A 22,324-nucleotide genomic window follows, 5' to 3' on the forward strand; every position below is an offset into this window, starting at 1 on the left:
TTATGCTTGATCATCTTCACTAATATATGATTTTACAAACATGCTGGCATTATGTTGTATGATGGTTATAGTGCATATTTTCCAGGTGGAAGACTACCTGGAGCAAAACTTGCTGGGGTGATCAAGTGAGATGAAAAAAGCTTAAAATATTATCTTCTATGGATATGACTCTACAGAGAAGAAACCCAATGAACTGGAAGCATGAGGAGTTTTCCATAACAATCCCTAAGAAACGTTCCAATGGGAGGGGTGCCTGCCAACAAGGTAGGTCAGCACGCCTCTTCTCAGTCTCTCCCACCCATCTCCATGGCAGACTGAGATGCATCATTCACCTCTTACCTCCACAGAGAGGAGTGTAGACCAGACAATTTTTTAGTAACCTCCAGATTAGTTTACTTCAATGTGCTCTACGTGGGGCTGCCTTTGAAAACGGTTCAGAAGCTGCAGCTTGTGCAAAATGCAGTGGCCAGATTGATAACTGGAACCAGAAGGTTGGAACATATAAGACCGATTCTGGCCCGGCTGCATTGGCTGCGTCTATGTTCCTGAGCCCAATTCAAGGTGCTGGTTTTGACCTATAAGGCCTTACACGGCTTGGGACCACAATACCTGATGGAACGCCTGTCCTGACATGAACCTACCCGTTCACCGTGCTCTACATCTAAGGTCCTCCTCCGAGTGCCTACTCCGAGGGAAGCTTGGAGGATGGCAATGAAGGAGAGGGCCTTTTCAGCGGTGCCCCCCCCCCAATTATGGAATGATCTCCCTGATGAGGCTCACCTGGCACCAACACTGTTATCTTTTTGGCGCCAGGTTAAGACCTTTCTCTTCTCCCAGGCATTTCACAGCATTTAACAACACATGCTGAGTTTGTATGTTTTTAACGAACCCCAGAATAGCTGTTTTTATAAGGATACTGTTGTTTTTATAAACTTTTTATAATTTTTTTATATTTGTTTTTAATGTTTACTGTTTTTAACTTTTGTAAACCGCCCAGAGAGCTTCGGCTATGGGGTGGTATATAAATGCAATAAATAAATAAATAAATAAAGTGGGCATGGCCTTTTAGGGACACCCCCCCCCATAAGGCTGGGATGGGACCAGATTTGGGTGCCCAGGCCTAAGGTCCCTTGCCTATAACATTGATCAGAGCACAACTTTCCCTTATTTCCCTTTTATCCTGTTGGTGAACAACACACCTTATCATGTGACGGCTGGAAGCATCCCTCCTCCACATCCAATTAAAATCATAAAGGTCACATGGCGGCAACCCCAAATCAGATTAATTTATTTCATATTTCTCAAAGCCAATTAGTCTAAGATTGATTTACAGTGTGTATGTGTAGGGAGGCTAATTATTTCCTGAACTCAGTAGCGTTACTTGGCACCTATAAAAGTGTATAGACAACCACTTCTGCCAAATGATCAAAATATGTTTGCATAAGCCGGTGTGGGTAGTAGAATATTATGGTAAAGCTACAGCCAAAGATGGTCACATGTGAGCAAGGGAAATATTTCAAAGCTTCGCTCTTCTTCTGACACAGAAATGATCCATTGTACCACATGGACCTGTTTGAATATGTTCACTGTAAATGGAGGGAAGAGTTCTGTTGCTGTGGATTCCACTTGCTAACACAGATGGCATATAAAAGCTGACATTACTCTAGCGGATGCTTTGGGAGTAAATCATTATTAGCTCTAACGTACAGTGGCTCTAAATCTTCAGCACACCAGCCAAATGGTGAGTGCTTTCTTCATCTTCAGATTTAGTTGATGTTTTTAAAGATGGTTGGTGTTTTGAAAATGGGAGGCCAAGAGACTAAGTGGAGCGCTGCTGAAACATTTCAAAGGTATTATGGAAAGACAAGTTGGCAGGTGATGAATGCAGTGGCCATAGGTCCTTGCCCTGGGGGAAACTTGAGTAGTATAACTCAATCCTCCCAGAGTGCAGGACAAGGAATAATGGGCTTAAGTTACAGGAAGCCAGATTACGGCTGGACATCAGGAAAAGCTTCCTGACTGTTAGAGCAGTACGACAATGGAATCAATGACCTAGGGAGGTTGTGGGTTCTCCCACATTAGAAGCATTCAAGAGGCAGCTGGACAACCATCTGTCAGGGATGCTTTAAGGGGGATTCCTACAATGAGCATGGGGTTGGACTCGATGGCCTTGTAGACCCCTTCCAACTTTACTATTCTATGATTCTGTGATTCTCACTTCTCTGAGGAACTGAGTGCAATGAATAAATGGACTCCTTCAAAGCATATTGTCCAGTTTGTGACTTGAAACAGGGGTGTCATTTGGGGAAGGGGATTGTGCCTGCCTCCACTGGCTGTGCTAGCTACAGATTATGGGGAAGGCCGACAGAGACCCGTTTAATATTGAACATACACAAGAGGGGGGGGGGTGTTAAAATCTTGCTGAGAATTTTGCCTACTGAAAACTCTTTGCTCCCCTCCCTTTGAAATGTAAAATAGCCCCCCTGTACTGAAACTAATGATACTTATATGATATTCCATTACCCTGCTGGTGTTATTTAAGTGCTAGCTAACTATTATAGCAGTAGCATTATGTAGCAATTTGTAACACAAGTGTGTTGTAAAAGGGAGACACTTTGCTTAAAAGAACAGCAAAGTAACAGGGATATCTAAAGCTTTCTAGGTGAGATGAATAGTATACATGAGCAGAAAAGGTAAAAAAGTATTTAAGCAAGTGTTTCATTGCGCTTACTTTCCCCTGTAGAGTGAGTTGGAAGAACAACTGGCTTCCTTAATGCTTTTTGCTTAAAAATTATCCTGCATTTTGAACAGAAGAGGGAGACGGGGATACTTAGGGCTATGGGGGCATAAATAGATTAGCAACGATGTTGGATGACTTAGCTTCATGTCAATTTTGATTTTCAAAATATCTGGGGAAAGACTTGGGATGAGGAAGGCTATTGCCCCATTACAAACAAATGCAGCATACAATGCAAGCTGATTTTCTTGCCCGGAACTTTGATTTAGGCGAGTTACCTTGTCTCTCCTTTGTGTGTTCTGTGTGAAATCTGAAGCAGTTCCTGGCAGCTTCTTGTTTCAGCTTGACTAGGCACGTTTGATAGAAACACTTTGAGCTATTGGGCTGTTTTTCAAACCTTCCAAATCTGTTTTGAACACTGTTATGAAATGTGTTCATCAAAGACCCCAAGCATTGGTCCTATGCCCTTTGAGACCTCGTGTATATTTCTGCATAAAACATTCGCATTGAATCTTCTAATCCTACGTCCTTTTTTTACCTGCACACTTGCAAAGCAAAGGCTTGGCATCCTCATGAAAAAGTCAGTCGTAGACAGATGAATCCAAACAAGACAGATTAGGGGGGGAAAAAATCTGCCTCTGCCAGGCTCATCATACAAATGCCGAATGGTAATTTCATGACAGTCAAATCTCTTAGTTACATGTGTATTTGCTTTAAATCTGCTGTATGTGTTTTACATCCGTTAAAACATCCTTGTAACTAGCATTTATGCTTGGAAAGAAAAGACTGGTGTGTTTGCTAGAGATAAAAGGAGAGAACATTTAGAGAAAACCATATGTATAATTGGAATATCCAGGTGGCAGAGGTTTAGACGATGAAAGTTCTCCAGCAATATCTGTTATGCTAAACCTTGAAAGTTGCACATGGATCTCTTCTTCTCACTTGCACTTTTAAATTGCTTTCATTCATCTCTTTTGAGCATCATAAGGAATTACAGGGGATTGTCATGGCATGAGCTAGACTCCAGGCTAGGGTCTGTGTCTGCAAATTCAGATGGTCATCAGAAATTTTTGGAGCAAACAGATGTGGTACCCAGAAAGCTGAGTGAGATTCCATAGTCAAAGATGGTAGCCCAAAAGGTGGGCAGACTGGCCTCAGAAGCTGCAGCTTGTGCAAAATGCAGCGGCCAAATTGGTAACTGGAACCAGAAGGTTCGAACATATAACACTGATTCTGGCCCGCTTGCATTGGCTGCCTATACGTTTCCAAGCCCAATTCAAGGTGCTGGTTTTAACCTATAAAGCCTTACATGGCTTGGGACCACAATACCTGATGGGACGCCTCTCCCGACATGAACCTACCCATACACTGCACTCAACATCTAAGGTCCTCCTCCGAGTGTCTACTCCAAAGGAAGCTCGGAGGATGGCAACAAGAGAGGACCTTTTCAGTGGTGGCCTCCCAATTATGGAATGATCTCCCTGATGAGGCTTGCCTGGTGCCAACATTGTTTTCTTTTCAGTGCCAGGTCAAGACTTTTCTCTTCTCCCAGGCATTTAACAGCATTTAACAACATATGCTAAGTTTGTTTGTTTTTTAATGAACTCCAGAACTGTTGTTTAAATGGTACTGTTGTTTTATACTGTTGTTTTAATATTTTTGATGGTTTTAAACTTTGTATAGTTTTTAATGTTCACTGTTTTTAACTTTTGTAAACCGCTCAGAGAGCTTCAGCTATGGGGCGGCATATAAATTTAATAAATAAATAAATATAGGCAAGTGTAGCAAGATGAAGGTAACCAGTAAAGCAAGAAGAAAGGGCACACAGGCACAAGTCCCAAGCAAAGCAAAGTCTGTGTTAGCCAATAACATGACTGGACTTGAGGCTAGCCACTGCCAGAATATGGCTGGTACTAATAAATTCATTATGATTTTTAGCTTGCCATCCCCCAAAAGGGACAGGGCACACAATCATTACAAATGCAGAATCTAGACCAAATTCCATCACTACTGCTGGCCACAATGGACAGGACAAGTTGGCTCCATCCTGAGTGAGGCCTTAGCTAGACCTAAGGTTTAACCCGGGATCGTCCTAGGGACGATCCCAAGATAAACCTTAGGTCTAGCTAAGGCCTGAGTTAAAACTATTGGTCCAGTATGCTTAATCCAACAGGAAGGTGGCAACCGCCCTCCATGACCTCCAGCCAGGGATTGAATCTGAGACCTTTGGCATGCAAGGCTTATACAGCACCACTGGACTCTCCCCAATATTTCCTCTCATTTCCTGGGCTTATCAGTTCAATCATAGGTGCAAAGCATGGGGTTTAGCTGGCCACTACTTGGTGGGGGAACCCCATGCACATCACTCTAAAGATTGAGAAACATTGAGATGAAACAGGAAATATATGGGATCCCAAATAAAAAGGCATTACATTATTTCCAAGACGCGCACGCGCGCACGAACACACACACATACACACGCTTAATGTTCCATGATGTTCTGGAATCAGCGAGTTCCAAAAGTGGAATATGGCCCACAAGAATGACTCTCCACACTCCTATAACGGATGATCACAACTAGAATAAGCATTTATTGTACAAACCTTTCAAGTTTGATGCCTTCACAGTTGGGCAAAGAGAAGTTGGAGACATTACAGCTATTTAAAACAAAAACAACAACACAAAAGACTAATCAAGGCAGAAAGCAGGGTGGATTTAAGTGTTGCATGCATTCTGAACACAAAGCCACGAAAAGGATCTTTGTATTGTACATAATAACCAAACACCAATACTAATTTGTGGAACAGTCCATTGCTTTCATAATCCTTTTTAGCTGCCTAATTTCTGGCAACATTCCTATGCATGAAAAAACATTTTTTTAAAATTGAATTAGTGTCATTTTGTTTCCTTCCAAAATTAAACAAAAAAGAAAGGAAGGAAATCATCAAAAATGTGTTCTAACAAGAGTAAGTAGCAAACACCCTTTGATACTTGATTGCATTTTTCTGCAGGGCTGTGCAAAGCATTCCTTTAAGAACATTTTCAGCATATTTGGGGAGGGGGGCAAAAAAAACCATGTGAGTGAAGAGATTCTCAAGTTCCTCAAGACAGTCTTGAGGGTGGAGGCTTTGCTATATCTTTGCTATATCTTTTTTATGTGTTTGTTTTTGTGGAAAAATAGCAGCTACAATTTCCCTGCCAGTTTCGGACCATTCCTGCCTGCGATGCCTCTGAAGCTACAATCACAACATACTGTTTTTCAAGGTGCAATGTGGAAGAAAAAACATGGCTGTCCCCACTGCACATCTCTGTAGTTATTGGCTGACCCACGGAAGTACAGAAAGTGCCTCGCCATCTTTACAGCCCAGGAATGGGTCTGTGAAGCTGGTGAGGCATTTTTGATTGCATTGGCTGTTGGAATGCCAGGGATGACGACCCTGCAGCCATTTTCAGGGTAAGGACAGTGTATTTTCTTTCAGATCAGAGTATTTGCAAGAGTAAGGCCAGGTAGCATCTTGAAAGCCAGATGATAATGATAAGGAAAACCCAGAGGCACAGCTTTTAAGTCAGGTTTGCAACGATGGGGTGCCCAAGATCAAAGTGATGCAAGATTGCAATGAAAGGATCCTCCTGACCCAAACAACAACAACAACAACAACAACAAAAGAGTTGAAAGTAAACAAGGGGAAAAGCTAAAAGAGAAAACTAGGGTAGAAACAGAAAATTCATTGAAGCAGAAAAGAAGAAGCTGGCAATGAAAGACTATAGCAGACAGGTTGCTCAAGCATAATGGAAGTCTTATATCAAGTGACAATTAAGCTGGCACCAGTTATAACTCAGCTACTTGCCAAGCAAAGTGGTTCCATCTTTTAATAGGACGGCCAGGGGCAATTTGTTTGCAGGTACAACCCCTGCTGTATATAGAATGGTGCTTCAAACAATCCTTGGGGATAAATGAATCCAGTTTTTTAAAAGAAGTTAATCCCAACGTAGTTAGGGTTATAGCCACAGGAGGCTAGGGAAAAGGGAAGCTGAACAGTCAACTTACTTTTACTTTCATTCTTTCTTTTTAAGTATGATATGAGGAAAGATATAAGGAAAAAGTGCAGGTAGGATTCTACTCAGTTGCTTGATAAGAAGTAAACTTCCTCCCACCTTCCATTCTTCTAGCTAATCAGTAGGGGGGAAAGCACTGACATAGATTTCGTTTCATTTAATTATTTACTTTATTAATATTTTAAATACACTAAATTACAGTATTTTAGACATACTAGTCATATTTTGGTTTCTCCTGTTGTGTGCCTCCTAGATCTCTTCTCTGCCGCCATTTTCTGGCTACAGTCTACGTACTCTCGAATTGATCACATGCCTAATAGAGATGGATTGCTACTGAGAACACTTACATGATAATCCTAATAAGATCAAAGGCAGGATTTTCTAAGTCAGCCACTGCCAATGATGCTTAAAAAACACAGAGACAGAAAAAGATTAGTGCCAACCATTATCACATTTCTTATTGGTATTTCAGTTCTAAAGCAAAACTAGTTTTCCACTCTAACATCCAATGCAGAATCTATTGGATTTTCACCATAGAAATGCCAAGAGACATACTGATATCACTTTACACAACCGTGGACATTGGTAGCTTTCAATTTTTATTGAATGTTCTTGCTGTGTGTGTCGCTAGACTCTCTCTCTTTCTCTCTCTCTCTCTCTCTGTCTCTCAAAATGGTCTTTCATGTTTATTTAATCAATCAAGTTAGATTCTGCTCTTCAATTAAAGACACACTCCCAGGGTGGCTTAAAACCTAAAATCTAAAACAAGAAACCATAAAACAATGACAAGAAACAGCAAATTATTCTTTAATATTGTTTCATTTCTATACCGTCCAATAGCTGAAGCTCTCTGGGTGGTCCTCAACAATTCAAATTCACAATTGCCCTAGGCCTTGTTCTTTTTACCCCTCCTCCCAGACTAGCAGAAAAATCAGTCTAGCTTTTGGACTATTTGACTGATGAGCCTGGCTTTGGTTCTGCAGAATTACAGCAACGGGATTCCATGCTATTGCTACTCCATGGCTCACTAGCTGTTCCAATTGGAAAATCTTACCCTTGATCTTATTAGGATTATCAGATAAGTGTTCTCAGTAGCTATTGATTGTGTACTAGGTAGAAAGAAAGAAAGAAAGAAAGAAAGAAAGAAAGAAAGAAAGAAAGAAAGAAAGAAAGAGCCTATTTCAAAAGCATGGCTTTACTTTTTTAATTTGTTCACTTGGATTGCATTCGCTTCCTCTCCATTCATCAGTTCACTTCTAATTCCCAAATCTATCCTTGGCAAACTGTTGATCAGTGTTCTCTTTTAGAGCGGCTCAACCTTTTGACTGTTGAAAAAATCTGGATGTAGTACAACTTTCTTCAATTAAATCTTCACACTAGGTGATGTTTGCTGGAAAGAAAAACATCTTGCGTTTGGGGGTCGTTGGCTCAAGCATTCTCACTGCAAAACTGAATGGAAGCTACACATTTAAGAAATGTGATATTTCAGAGTTTAGAACCTGGGAACTTGATGGAACACAGCTTCCCACATCAACCGTTTTGCCCATAAGATCATCTTCTGTCTGTGCCCGCACTCACCTTAAGTGAGGCAAGTGGAAACTAGGGAGAGGGCCTTCTCAGTTGTGGCACCCTGACTGTGGAATTCTCTCCCCAGTGAGGCTTGCCTGGTACCAACACTACTATCTTGTTGGCACCAGACAAATACTTCTTTATATTCCAAGGGCTTTAAAATTATTATTTTTACTACTGCTTTATGTATTGTTTCGTTATTGTGATGTGCTTTTTATGATATTATAATTTTATTGGATACTATGCACTTTTCTAAACCAAATTGAAAACACAGTTGAAGTAATTAAGTAAAAGAAGTAAGTTCATTCCTTTTGCCTCCTTTGGGTATGAGCCTAAATACACTTTCTCTTGAGTAAATTCCATGATGTGCCACACATACTTCCTCTTCTAATGTTAACTGATTGCAGTTACCCTGCAGTGGAAATTCCTATAGATAATGTGAATGATTCAGCATGAAGACTAATTGTGGGCCCACATCTGTCATGCTAACCTCTAAAATTAAACCTTCCCAAATATTGCTGACTTGTTGCAGAATTTTATCTTGGCTTTGGAAATAGTTGTGCACTAATATGCTTGGTGTTTTACTCTCTGATAACCTTTGACTCTGACTCAGTCACCCAGATGATGGATTGCCAGGCCTACTCATTGGTCACCCAGAATAGTCTGTCATTTGATGTTTTTGGTGAATAAACTTGCTATCAGAGAGTTGATCAAATTATTTCTAGGCTGAAAACACTGTACAAAGAGTGGGAACCACATCCCAAGGCACCTTCCCTACCTCCATATGAAGTAATCCCAAGGCATTCATCCCAGAGTGCAGGACACGGAATAACGGGCTCAAGTTACAGGAAGCCAGATTCCGGCTGGACATCAGAAAAAACTTCCTGACTGTTAGAGCAGTAAGACAATGGAACCGATGACCTAGGGAGGTTGTGGGCTCTCCCACACTAGAGGCTTTCAAGAGGCAGCTGGACAACCATCTGTCAGGTATGCTTTAGGGTGGATTCCTGCGTTGAGCAGGGGGTTGGACTTGATGGCCTTATAGGCCCTTCCAACTCTACTATTCTATGATTCTATGATAATATATGATGTAGGCATAAATACATATCTGTAGAGTGATGTTCCAGATTCTTATGAGTTTGTTCCACTTTTTATTTAGTATGGAAGGATTGAAAAAAACAGGGCATCCCTAAGTGTGTGTGAATTTTAATCTGGCAGAAAAAGGGTTAAATGGTTTTGCTAACAAAAGACTTAAGATGGCTAATTTGATCTGAAATAGTTGAATGGTCTAGATGAGGGTTTTGGGGAGACCTACAGGAAGATCCCCTAAAAGACCTGCTCATATTTAAGAAGACCCCATACACTTATATTCCAGACCCCTAACTCACGGGCAAAAGACCCTAAAATTGTGACATTATAATATATCTAATGAAGAATTTACAGGATTGCCTTTGAAAGCAGAGGGAGGGGGGAAATGCAGTGAGCACTTTTAAAGAGCAATAGCAAAGTCACAACAAACTGCTGGCAGAGATGTTAATATGAGCACAAGAACAGAAGAGCTGACTACGCTGAGTTGCCAATTATTATTTATTTATTTTTAAAAAGCGCTGTTAGACATCTCATGTTGTGCACTTGCAGAGATAGGGGAATGTCCTTACCCAACGCTTGTTGGGTGGAGGAGTCATTACAATAAGCACAAGCCATGATTGGGAGGCAATGTTAAGGCGGATATGACCAAATATGACTGAAGTTGACTGTGAGTTCAAACAAGATGTACCAGGGAGAAACACGTCAATCAAGTTAACATGCCCAGATGGCAAATGTTTTAGGGAGTCTCCGGTTAATCATTGAGTGATAAGTGCCTGAAATGTTCCCAAAACATGTGGGCATAAAATGTAAGACTGTTGGAGAGGATAGATAGACACCTAGCTTCTGACTGGTGAATGGGTGATTTAATCACCCACCTTATTTTATTGGAAGACGGTTGTCTCATTGGGGGCCCCATGTCTGGTCAGAATCAGTATATAAAAGCACAGGTAACAAGAGCTCTGCAATTCTTTTTCTGTTCTTTGCTTTCCTCTCTAGCTGCTTTGGCTTTGTCAAGTCCCCCGATCCCTCAGGCAAGCACATGTTCTGGCAAACTGACATGGGACACTCAAATCAGTGAGACTGCTTTATTGCAGGAAATCCCACAGCAAAAGCTAAATGGTTTCATACAGCTGGTGGTCAAAGCCATAGGCTTCAAGAAATTCCAAAAATGTCTAAAGCTAATCACTACAATAGCAACATGGTATCCCTGATGGTACCATATATGGGTTCCAAATCCAGACAAGGGATGGGAAAGGTTCCTGATATGATCCCTCAGGCAATCACAGGGGGAAATTCTTGAAAGGCTGAACAAACCACCCAACGGAGCTAGTCCAACCATGGCAACTCAACGGGACATGGTCAAAGCCTAAACAAGATCACAAGATCACAGGGAAGGTAAAACCTCAGGCACAAGGAGTCCCGCCCTTCTGCGTTAGCAGTAGGAACTCCCCACCGCCTGATTTGGTAGAAGGAAAAGTCCAACTGTCATAATCTAGCCCAGTCTGCTGCTACACTGAGCTGTCGACAAACAAAAACACACAATCCACAGCAAACGAGAGTTCAAGTCTTTGAAAAGCCTCACAGTACTTTTCACAGCAAGTTCTTCATGAACTAAAGTCCAGTTCATATGCAGAGTGCTTTCAAAGTCCCAGGCGGTGATGGATCCAAACAGGGAGGCTTTTCTAGGAAATGCAGCACAGATGTTCCTAGCAAAGGCTCCTTGCCTTTGCTCCAGCTTAAAAAGGGAGGCATAGGCCTCTTCTAGACTACTTGACAGACAGGGGCTTTGGCCTTTCAACAATTCCCCATCCAAACACGGTGGCACTGCTCAGCCCACCAAGCTGACACTTCAACATGGGTAACCCTTCTGCAAAACCCCATCCTTTCTCTATCAATTTCTCACAGGTAGTTTCTTTCCCAAGGCCGAGACACTCTAGCTTCTACGTTTAACTAAGTTTAATTCTCCACATGCTAAGAGGAACCAAGTAATGCTTTAGCTTAGCTTATAACATTCAGGTAACGTGCAGGAGAAAGTAGAAGGAAGAGGTAGCAATTTTAGCATGTTTTTGTTTAGCTTTACAACAGGAGGATGTTGAGTAGTCATAACAATAATGCTAGAAGCTCAAATTGCTACCTCGTTCACTACATTTCTAGTGCCAGCTTTGTCAATTTAAATTCTTTTAATTAATCTTATATTTATGCTATATTCTCTTTTACTGCTGTTAATGTAATCATGGGAAAAGATTCTAACGCTCATGCAACAACCAGGCTTAATTTTTGTAATTTTCTTAAATAAGGCATTTAATGGATTTCAGTTTACATTTTAGTCTGTGGTAATGTTTGCCTGTTTGGACTCAGCTTGGTTACCCACCAGGCAGTTTAGAATCCAATTGGTGTAGTTCTGAAATTAAACAGGACCAAATTAACAGTGCATACTCACACCAATCTGTATTTTTGTGAACCGCCCAGAGAGCTCTGGCTATTGGGCGGAATAGAAATGTAATAAATAAATAAATAAATAAATAAATAAATTGCAAATACAAAGCAGGGTGTGTACTGCCCCCACTGCCCCATGACCCGTGCTTATTGTGACATGTGTGTACATGGGATTCTGCATATGCAAATGTGTGGGACATTATGGGACAGTGATGTCCAGTGCATTGGAGGACAGTGGAATGTCAAATCTGCCCATCCATCTTTGTAGCCAAAAGCGAAGGGTGTAGAATAATGGTGGGCAGACTTGAATACCAGAGATATTTCGGCCCGCTGTTTTGGTGAGCAAAGAAGTGGCCTGTGGAATCAAGGAGTAGATAGGTGGCAGCTGGAAGCTGCAAGGTGATGTCCAACTATTGAGTGGGAGGCTGGGAACTGGCAATGTTTGCAATACTGAAGGGATTTGAGGAGGCAAATTGTGAAGGAGTAGCATATTGGGATTGAATGACAAAGAAGATTTTTGTGCTACTACCACTGGATTCTCCATTAAAACCAATGAGGTTTTGGGTGAAGGTTTTGGGTGTGGTCTTTCAGCCCATTTGAGTTTAATGCCCTGCTCTATGCAGTCTGCGGCATTCAAAACTGCCCTTTTGTACTAGCGAGAAATGCTGTATTCTACTTAAAAAGAAGTTCAGCCTGCAATTTATTTGCAGGATTTTTATTCCTTCACAAGACATGGTCTATTCACCCACACCACAACAATGAGATGTAATGACCTGCACCCCAGGCTGTTAGAAAAGACTTTTGGAGCTGAAAAGTTAATGGAGAGAACATCATATCCTACAGCCATAACCATGCAGAGTGCTGGAAGCTTGCCTGCTATTTAAGTGAAAGTGGTCAGGAGAAAAACATAGGCCTCTAAGGAGCTCCAGATTGCTAAAGGAAATGGTGATAGCATTCAGAACTGGCAAACTCCCCTTTCAAGGCAGGACTAAACCTATTCACTAGCCTTGCAGAGAACAGTTCACAGCTAGAGACCATACCTTCCTTCTGCTTCCTTCCTTCCTTTGAGTCAACTCCAAAGCAAAATTTAGCACCCATAGGAAGGAGTGTGGAGTGATTGCCAAAGGACTACCAAATAGGAAAGCCATTTAACCAAAATAAGTTAGCCATGAAAAACTTAAAAACCCATATGGGAAATGTGGGTCTGGTTACTGCCAATAACAAATCCATATTGATTTTTTTCAGTCTATGCTGGTAGTTTCTAAGATAATTATTTTTCAGGGAGTAACTTGGTATGGAGTTGTTTCTTTGATGGTCCAAAAAAATGAGGGATGATGCTTACATGACATGTATCCTGTTATATTGAAGGTTCTGTCATCCCTAATAGGCAATGGGTCAAGCGAGGGAACATAGGGTTGGGCAGTAGCTGAAGTAGTTCTGGAACAGAGCTGATTTGGAATCCTGCAGCTAAGCAAGACAAATTACCTCAGCTTAGAGCAACTGATAGTATTTTATTGCCCAGCCCAGAGATTCCTACTGGGAGCTCTACCTCCTCAAGTACAGAACTTGTTTGTTTTGAAAGGGCCAATGCCCCTTTCCAGTGGTGAGAATCAAGGGATTAAGGATCTGGTTGAGCCTCTTGGCTCACTGAGGTCCACTCCCTAGAGTCACAGGTGACTCCTGGGCATCAAGGGGACAGGGTGTGAGATTCAAGGTGGACAATCCCACTTGTGAAAGTCCAAGAACTGGTTCTGAGTCCTCCATGGAGTCGCTGCCACTGGATTCGCAGTCCCAGGACATGACACGATGGGTGTACACTAGCATACTGATGAAGATAATTTATGGCACACATATTGGAATCTCATTGCCAATTGTAACTTTCCAGCAGGTATCAATTTGCAGAAACTTTACATGTGACAATCTAGCACCTATGTTGGTAATATGCCAGAGAATATTGGTGAAGTGGCCATGTAGAGAAGATGGCCATTGTTGATTGGTCAGCAAGAACACAAAGTTAAAGCCTGCAATATTTCCAGTCAAAGGAACTCTGGTAACAGGGTTGGCAAAGTCCTATGCCTGACACTCTGAAGATCTGCCAGTATGGACTATCAGAACCACAGGTCTGATTATGTAAAAAGCAGTTCCTTATGTTAGCCAATACTTTTTATTAAGCCAACTTCTCTTGAAACTACAGAGCTACTCATAATATGAAGCAAAAGTTATTTCTGAATTTTATATAAAACAAGGCATATTCTGAAATTAAATAATACAATTGAACCAAGTATATTCTGTCTTAACGAATCATAAGCGCACCCTAACAACATCAAAGATGTGCTTGTACAATTTCAACTAGGAAATGACAAACTAAGCTATTTTAAACTTCCGAAAAATAATTCTTAGGCTATTAGTTTTTCCATGCCAGCATGACAAGGGGAAGCCATGTCGTATTTGACCAGATCATGAGGCATTTTGACCCCAACGTAGCAGCCTATTTTCAGGTATATGCAAAAGATAACACATTATTCCCTGTTAATGGGCAGGTAGATGATTTACTGCATCTCAGTGGCTGTGTAAATATGAAGGCTAAAACACCAAGCTTTCGGACTGTTGTTGAAGCCAGCCATGATTTTAAGCACAATGAGCTGGAATTAATTGGAGACATTTAAGGCTTTATCCAGAGCCAAATCCTACTTATCTCAGCATTTTACAAATGATTGGATGAGATATATGGCAACTTCATCATTCAGGCCTAGGGTTCCACACTCAGCTTTAAAACACACACATCTTTACTAAGGAGGTCATCTAAGGCTTTCTGGTATGTTAATTGTCCAGGAGAGTCTGAGCAAATGAAAATATTTCATATGATCAATTCTATATTATCTAGTTTTTGCATTATTATTGAGCAGAAATGGTGTTTCATAGTTGTCTTTGCCATAAGAGCCACTCTCCACATTGTAGCCATACCTGAAAATATAATAAAATAAAACCCATGGAAAATACAATAAATTTTGTCTGCGTTGTATGATACTACCGTCTCCTTCAAAGAATGCAAATGGTGTCATATTGCAGAAATGGAAACTGAGCAACCCAAAGATTAGTCACTGTACAGCTGATAGCTATGCTTCTCATGATAAATTCAGGTATCAAGTGATGATTTAGCATCCTGAAACAATCCTCGAGGATTAAATGGGTATAACTATGGCTAGAACTGGAAGGAGGGGGGAAGATGTAAATACTTGACACATCATAGAATCATGAGATTGGAGGGGTTCTTATAGTCCATCAAGTTCAAAACCTGTTACAGGAAATCCAAAGCTAGCACATCCCCAATAGGTGATGTCCCCTGTGTCGTGATTCCAAGCCCTCCCACTGAGATGTGAGACAATAAAGAGTTCTGCTATGCAACCCACAAAGCTTTATTCAGTAAATAGACATCTCTTCACAGCTATCCTCTATGATTAATTAGTCTAACAAAGCAAGGCAGTTGCTTATCAACTAAGTGGAGTTTCCCATTGTGCCTGACAGGCTTTTACTGAATCCCTCCATCGGGGAGGGGGGTCCTCAATTTGTAACCTATGGTGAGTGGCTTGCCTAGTGGAGCCCACCTCCTCTCAACTCAGCCCACTTGACCCTGTGGCAGACTCTGGGATTTGTCAATTCTGGTGCTCCCTCCCCTTCTGACAAAGACTGAGTTCTCAGGGGAGGGGAGGAGGATCTCTGTGCCTGTGCCTCCTGTCCAACAAGCTCCTAGGAAGATTACTTCTTGACTCCTGGAGAGTCTTTCTTCCCATGCTTTATGTCTTAGCTGGTCTATTTCTTCTTCAAGCTCTGAGTCCAATTCAGATACACACCAGGGAGATTTGGGCCTGATCTGACACCTAGCAAGGGAGAGCTCTCCCCCACTTGGGTAAGTGGTCCCATTGATGAAATGCTCTTACAGTTAAAATGTTTTTCCTAATGTTCAACTGAAATATGACTCATGCTGTACTGGAATCCTCAGCTATGGCTCCAGCTTGTCAGTGTAACCCACCTGGCTGGGGTCAGCTGCAATATTCCCAAGATCTTGATCTCTTTCTTGTTTGGTCACCGCCAGCTCAGATCCCATCAGGTTATACTTGAAGCTGGTTTTTTTGCCCCAATGTGCATCACTTTGCATTTGCTTACATTGAAGCACATCTGCCATTTGGATGCCCACTCTGCCAGCTTGGAGAGATCCCTTTGGAGCTCTTCACAATCCCTTTTTGTTTTAACAACCTTATATAATTTTCTGTCATTGGCAAACTGGGCCACTTTACTGCTCACTCCCCAGAAACTGGTGCACATGGGCTTACTGCCTTGGATACTGAAGGTAGCATATGACTATCAGGGCTAGTAGACACTGAAAGCCTTCTCCTCCAGGAATTTGTCTAACCCTCTTTTAAAGTCATGCAAATTGGTGGCCATCATTACAACTTGTGGTAGCAAATTCCATAATTTGACTATGCGCTGTGTGAAGTTCTTCCTTTTATCGGTCCTTGCTCTAGAAGGACCCTGTAGGCCTTTGAACTTAAGAATATAAGAACCTCCATGCTGGATCAGACCAACAATCAATCTCGTCCAGCATTGCATTCCCATCGTGGCCAATAAGCTGGTCGTGAACTGGGCCTTCTGCAGAGTTGCTCCTTGAATTTTCAGCTATCATAAATAGTGTTATCACTGTGAATGCCGTATTTGGCAAGGGGAAGCTGATCAAGTGATATGCTTATTACTTACTAAACCATCATGTGAAATGGTTGAAAACTGCCATTATACCTATAGCCATGAGGTTGACACTGCCCAATTGGCAAAAGACTTCAACCCGGATTGTAAAAGGATCACCCTGCACACACCAGTATTCCAACATAGATAGAATGCATTCTACAACCAATTTCACTCTGTAAACACACACTCTTAATTGTAGGCTTTCATAATCTCCACTGTGTCTGATAAGAGGGCCTTTCAGTTCACTGGTATTTGCTGGAACAGATCACTTAGTGGAGAATTGGAGGTAAAAAAGCTAAGGATATTTTAAAAAATCACTAAAAGGGAAACTGTTTCAACATAAATCCAGCCCTACAGAAAAAAAGCATTTGAGTAAAAGTACTGCTATTAAAAAGGAAGAGGATAAGAGATCTAAATCTCAGTCATTCTTTTTGTCCCATCATGCACTTCCTAGAAATGGAAGTGAGACATGATATTAGTAAAATATAAGAGCGGCAAAACTTTGGAGTTATGTTTGAAAGGCTACAATTCAAATATGCTGGTGAATCACCCTGATGCATGTACCAAGAAAAGTATGTATGAATGAAATCTTTATTGCTAAATGCAATATGCCATCGCAATTTGATATAATCAAGATTAAATAAAATACAAATAGGAGGATGGGCTAAAATAAAATACAGTAAAATAGTAATTTAAAATGCAGTAAAATGCTGTAAAAATAGTAAACAAAAATACGAGAGTATAAAAATGTAAACTCACATTAGCATGAATCAAAAGCTCCCCAGTGGGGTAAAAGACCTACACATATAAAAGGAGGACAATATGTATATGGGAAAACACACCTCCAGCCCCCATTAGGGTACTTATGAGTGCTTTTGGTGCCAAGCTCTTAACTTACTTGCAGCCAAGGTTTAGAACACTTACCAATAAAAGTAAACGTTGCAATCATGGGGCCACACCAAAACCCTCTTGGAATTGGCATCATGGACCTGATCATCCCCAAAGAAGAAGATGCTAACATTTATGGAAACAAAAATCTGAATGAAGACTGTGTTTGGCCATCATAGCTTTGGAATGGTTGAGCTATGTTGCCTTCCACTTTGCAGCCTCTATTCATTTTGTCTGCCTCTCCCCAAAAGATTCCCATCTGCTTTGCTTCTTTGGCAGGCGAGTGCTTGCTTGTCATTTTGCAGGGCTTTTTAAAGACACGCAGAAATATCTTGAGGATGGCTTTTTCACATAGCACAGCCCACTGCACAGTATTTGCTTATTTAGGGATGGGTCAAACTCTCCACAGATAAATCTTTGCATACCCAGAACCCTCTGTGTGTCAGTGCATGGTAATGCTCAGAGGATTCTGGAGAGGCTTCATGCTGCAGATATCGCATGGACCTCTGGAATGAAATGAATACAAGTCGTTTCCAAAATCTGTGAAGTTCTGCCAGGGCGGAATTTCAGGCCTTAGCTAGACCAGGCAAAATCCTGGGGCAAACCCCAGGATTGTTCCTGTGCATCCACATGACGCACAGGGGATCCCGGGATCAGGAAGGGATGATCCCTCCCTTACCCCGGGATCTCGCCCTCCACTTTGGGCCCACTTTTTCCACGTTCCCGGGCTGAGCCCCAGGCCACGGAACGTGTGGCCTGTTGCTGCAGCTTGACGGAGCTCTGCGTGATTACTTGCGCGGAGCCGTGAGCCATGTACAGGGCGCAGTGCTCCTCAGGAGCACGGCGCCTATCAGGGGTAGGGTGTGGGGAGCGGGGAAATTAAGTTAAAATGTTAAAAACCCTTATTTATTTATTTATTTATTTATTTATTTATAACTTTTTTATACTGCCCAATAGCCGAAGCTCTCTGGGCAGTTCACAAAAATTAAAACCATAATAAAACAACCAACAGTTTAAAAACACAAATACAAAATACAGTATAAAAAGCACAACCAGGATAAAACCACGCAGGAAAAATTGATATAAGATTAAAATACAGAGTTAGAACAGTAAAATTTAAATTTAAGTTAAAATTATGTGTTAAAATACTGCGCTCTGTCTTCTTTAAAAAATAAAAAAATGGTGGGTGCGACGCCTCTCTCCCTGAGGTCGTCGCACCTTACGTGTAAACGGAGGAGGGATCTCGCGTTAATCACAATGCGAGATCTTCCCTCCTTCATCATGGGATAGAAGGTAAGTCTAGCTAGGGCCTCAGAATCTTGCCCAAGAATCAACATGTTCCAGCTCCTCTTCCTACAAGCAGAGGCTGTTCTAAAAGATCAGAAGTGGTACAGGCTGTAAGGAACCAATGTCTGTTTAAGCTGTGGGAAGCTACTGTGTCAACAAGTCCTCTAATCACAACCGTGTGTGTTTTCAGCTTCACCTCTCTGTATATCTATGGCACTCTTTTTAATTGGCTGGTTGGATAGCAAAACTGTATCAAAAGGTAATCTCTAAGAGAACAGCGGTGGCTGGGAGAAATGGGAAAGAAACAGGTGTCAAATCTGGTCCTTGATTTGTCGACTTTCAAAAGGAAGATACAATTATGTGCAAATGAATGCAGTCTCGTGGTTCATTAGGCCTCTCTTCTCAGAATTATTTGTGCAGGGTTTGGGTGAGTAAGCAGGATGGGCTATCAGCTTATCTGCAGAAACTTTGATTACCAGAGTCTTGCCATAGCTAGTTGAAAGACACAGCCGCATAATTAGGGAATACAGAGATTAATGCTTGCCTGACAGCAGCAAAGGAAACAGATGGGGTGCAAGGTTTTGTAGCAAAAGGAGCATAAACATCACTTTAGATCTGGTCTAATGCATGCTTTCATATGGAATGCTTTGTTCATTTTTTGCAAAATTAATCTGCAAATGAAGCTTTTAAGAAGTAATGAAGATACTATGACAAATGTACAAATACACCAAATGCCAGGATTCACATGTGCCAAAACTCAAGCCCTGGAAAGATTTTTGAATTCTAATCTACCTTATGACTCTTGGCAAGCCAAGTATTGCTGACTATCAGGAACAGCCTTCCAGAAAAATTCATCATTTTTATCACAAAGATTAGAGTTCTAGGACTGAACTATGAAAGTCCCATCCCGTCCCCCCCCAAATATGTCATCTACCTTTTCTGCTGATGATGGCATAGCCATTTATTCCCTCTCTGCTAGCAGCATTTCTACTCATTTTAGCCCAACAGCCACAACCAGTATCATGGATCACAGCAAAAACAATGGGTTGGATACAGAAAATCCATGAACAGATTTCTGCTCCTAGACCAGGATATTCTCAGGTCCTGCAAGCAGAAGTACAGAACACCCCTCCCTGCCCCTCCCCAAATCTGCTCCAGAGAACTGCCTGGAGCAACATGGAAGATTGTGTAGAGGCTATAGCAGGAATAAGGACTTGATACAAATTGCCTCTCCACTTCCTTTTACAAAGTCCGAAGTCCTAGGCACCAATGTAACATTTCCAAATATCCCAGTGGTTATATATCTGGGAATTTTCACCATTGGTAAGGAAATAATAACTAATCGAATTGCCCTTCAATGGCTGTGTGCTCCTGGAAGAATAACTCGGGGGTTTGTAAGTCTGCCTAATGCAGAGTAACTAAATTACCACTGGTTATATACTAATCGTAGAAGTCAGAAGAACAGATTATGGATATTCACCTTAACAGGAACAACTTGCAGAAAAAAGTTAATACGAATGGTATCTGGTTGAATAGCTAATGCAGTTCCATTATTGTTAGTGGTATTAACACTCTCTTACACTGCAGTAGTTCTAATCACCAAATTCTAAGTAAACACAGTGCATCATCACACATACAATGGAAATATCATCACACATACAATGGAAGACACTATTTGTCTTCTTTATCATAGAATCATAGAATAGCAGAGCTGGAAGGGGGCTACAAGGCCATTGAGTCCAACCCCCTGCTCAATGCAGGAATCCACCCGAAAGCATCCCTGACAGATGGTTGTCCAGCTGCCTCTTGAATGCCTCTAGTGTGGGAGAGCCCACAACCTCCCTAGGTAACTGATTCCATTGTCGTACTGCTCTAACAGTCAGGAAGTTTTTCCTGATGTCTAGCTGGAATCTGGCTTCCTGTAACTTCAACCTGTTATTCCATGTCCTGCACTCTGGGAGGATCGAGAAGAGATCCTGGCCCTCCTCTGTGTGACAATCTCCAATCTCAGCAGTGATTCCTCCAGGGGCATTCCTCAGGGGGTGGGGCTTGGAAGCCAACCCCCATTCCTTGGAAGAATCCAAGGAATCCAGCAGGCCAGATGACGGCAGGGGAGGTCTACGTCAGTAGAGTCTGACTCACTTACTCCTATGCTTTAAACTCCATTGTAAGTGGAAAGGGTCTCAAAGTGGTGAGAACCACACAGTTGTCTCCACAGGCTCTTGTCCTTTCCAGCATCATCCTTTTCTTGGAGACTGGTTCCACGTTAAACAAGAACGAAGTTTCCTTGTTAGCATACTTGTTGAAAGTTCCACTCTGTTGCCTAGCCCATGTTTCTAGGGCCAAGTTCCCCATTGCTCTTCTTGAACCAATTTACTGTCTTATCTGCATAGAGAAATCTGTTTGCCTCATACAGTATACCCAAAGATAAAGGCACCTACTGAGTCCAGGGCCAGTTTCCATTCATTGCAGTGATGTGCCATTACCTGTGAGTTCCCTGCTTCCATTTTCAGCAACCCTATATATGAGTTGTTGTATTTGACTCCAATCGTACTGGCCAGATAGGGAATCCAGCACATTGGAAAGCAGCTATCAAGTCTTGAGCCAAGTGCAACCATTCGGGGCACTTTTTAGCTACTTTGCTTTGTTCTTGTCCTACATCCTTGTTTCTCTGTGTGGCTGTTACTTCATTCAGAATAGTCAGAGTCTAAGGAGAAGGTTCTCCAATTTAAATTCTGCTTTTAAACCAAATTGTGGTGGCTCTGCGATCCGAAAGCCTCCATTAACCTCTTCATCATTGCCCCTCCAAAAGCATTTCTTTTGAATGTCTGTGAACAATGTGGTGCACCCTGTTGAGTATTTAACCCACCATTGACTATTTAACCCACTATTGGTTGTCGTGTCTTCCGAACCCAGTCACTGACACGAACACTTCAGTTAGTGTTTTAATTAAACCAGACTAGCTACCCCCTGGTTTTGACCTTAAAATCATGGATTGGTATATTTGTTTCATCCGCAAGAATGCATTAAAATGGGGAAGTGACCACTTTGCTACTCTGTAACCATGCTGAATGTAAGAGATGGTGATTAAAAGCTAGAAAAGTAAAAGTAACACAAATAAATGTATCCTGACTTGACCAAAAGCCATCTTTGCCCACATAGCTTGAGGTAGGGATGTTGGAGAAAACCACAACAGAATCAAATGAGTTCAGATTTCGAGGCATCCCACCCATGGATTTCATAGCAGACAGGCTTTTTCCTGATTTGCATGGATTCTGTAGACTTGTGGATTGGTGTTTTGTTTTTAAAAATCCGGAACTTTACATAAAATTGTTCATAGAATAATAATAATAATAACAGCAACAACAACAACAACAGTGCATCTCCCCCATAGGCTAAAGCATGAACATTCACTTCATGCTGGATTTTCTGTTCTGTTAATGAGCAGATGATGGAAGGCACATGACAATCTCCAAAATGCAGACATCCCTAGCTTGAAGTCAGGGAGGAGAGTATGAAAGA

The 22,324-nt window shown here is 41.6% G+C and overlaps 2 protein-coding genes across 2 annotated transcripts in view; both read right to left on the reverse strand.

Moving 5' to 3' along the window:
* The window catches only part of LOC134401988 (MAP kinase-interacting serine/threonine-protein kinase 1-like), a 758,389-nt gene that overhangs the window by 718,131 nt on the left and 17,934 nt on the right, over window positions 1–22,324 (reverse strand). The gene's annotated exons all lie outside the window — the stretch shown is intronic.
* Window positions 1–22,324, reverse strand: part of TRAPPC9 (trafficking protein particle complex subunit 9) — a 352,653-nt gene that overhangs the window by 9,869 nt on the left and 320,460 nt on the right. The window lies entirely within an intron of this gene.

The sequence above is a fragment of the Elgaria multicarinata genome, chromosome 7 (assembly GCF_023053635.1).
Source record: "Elgaria multicarinata webbii isolate HBS135686 ecotype San Diego chromosome 7, rElgMul1.1.pri, whole genome shotgun sequence".
Classification (NCBI taxonomy): Eukaryota; Metazoa; Chordata; class Lepidosauria; order Squamata; family Anguidae; genus Elgaria; species Elgaria multicarinata.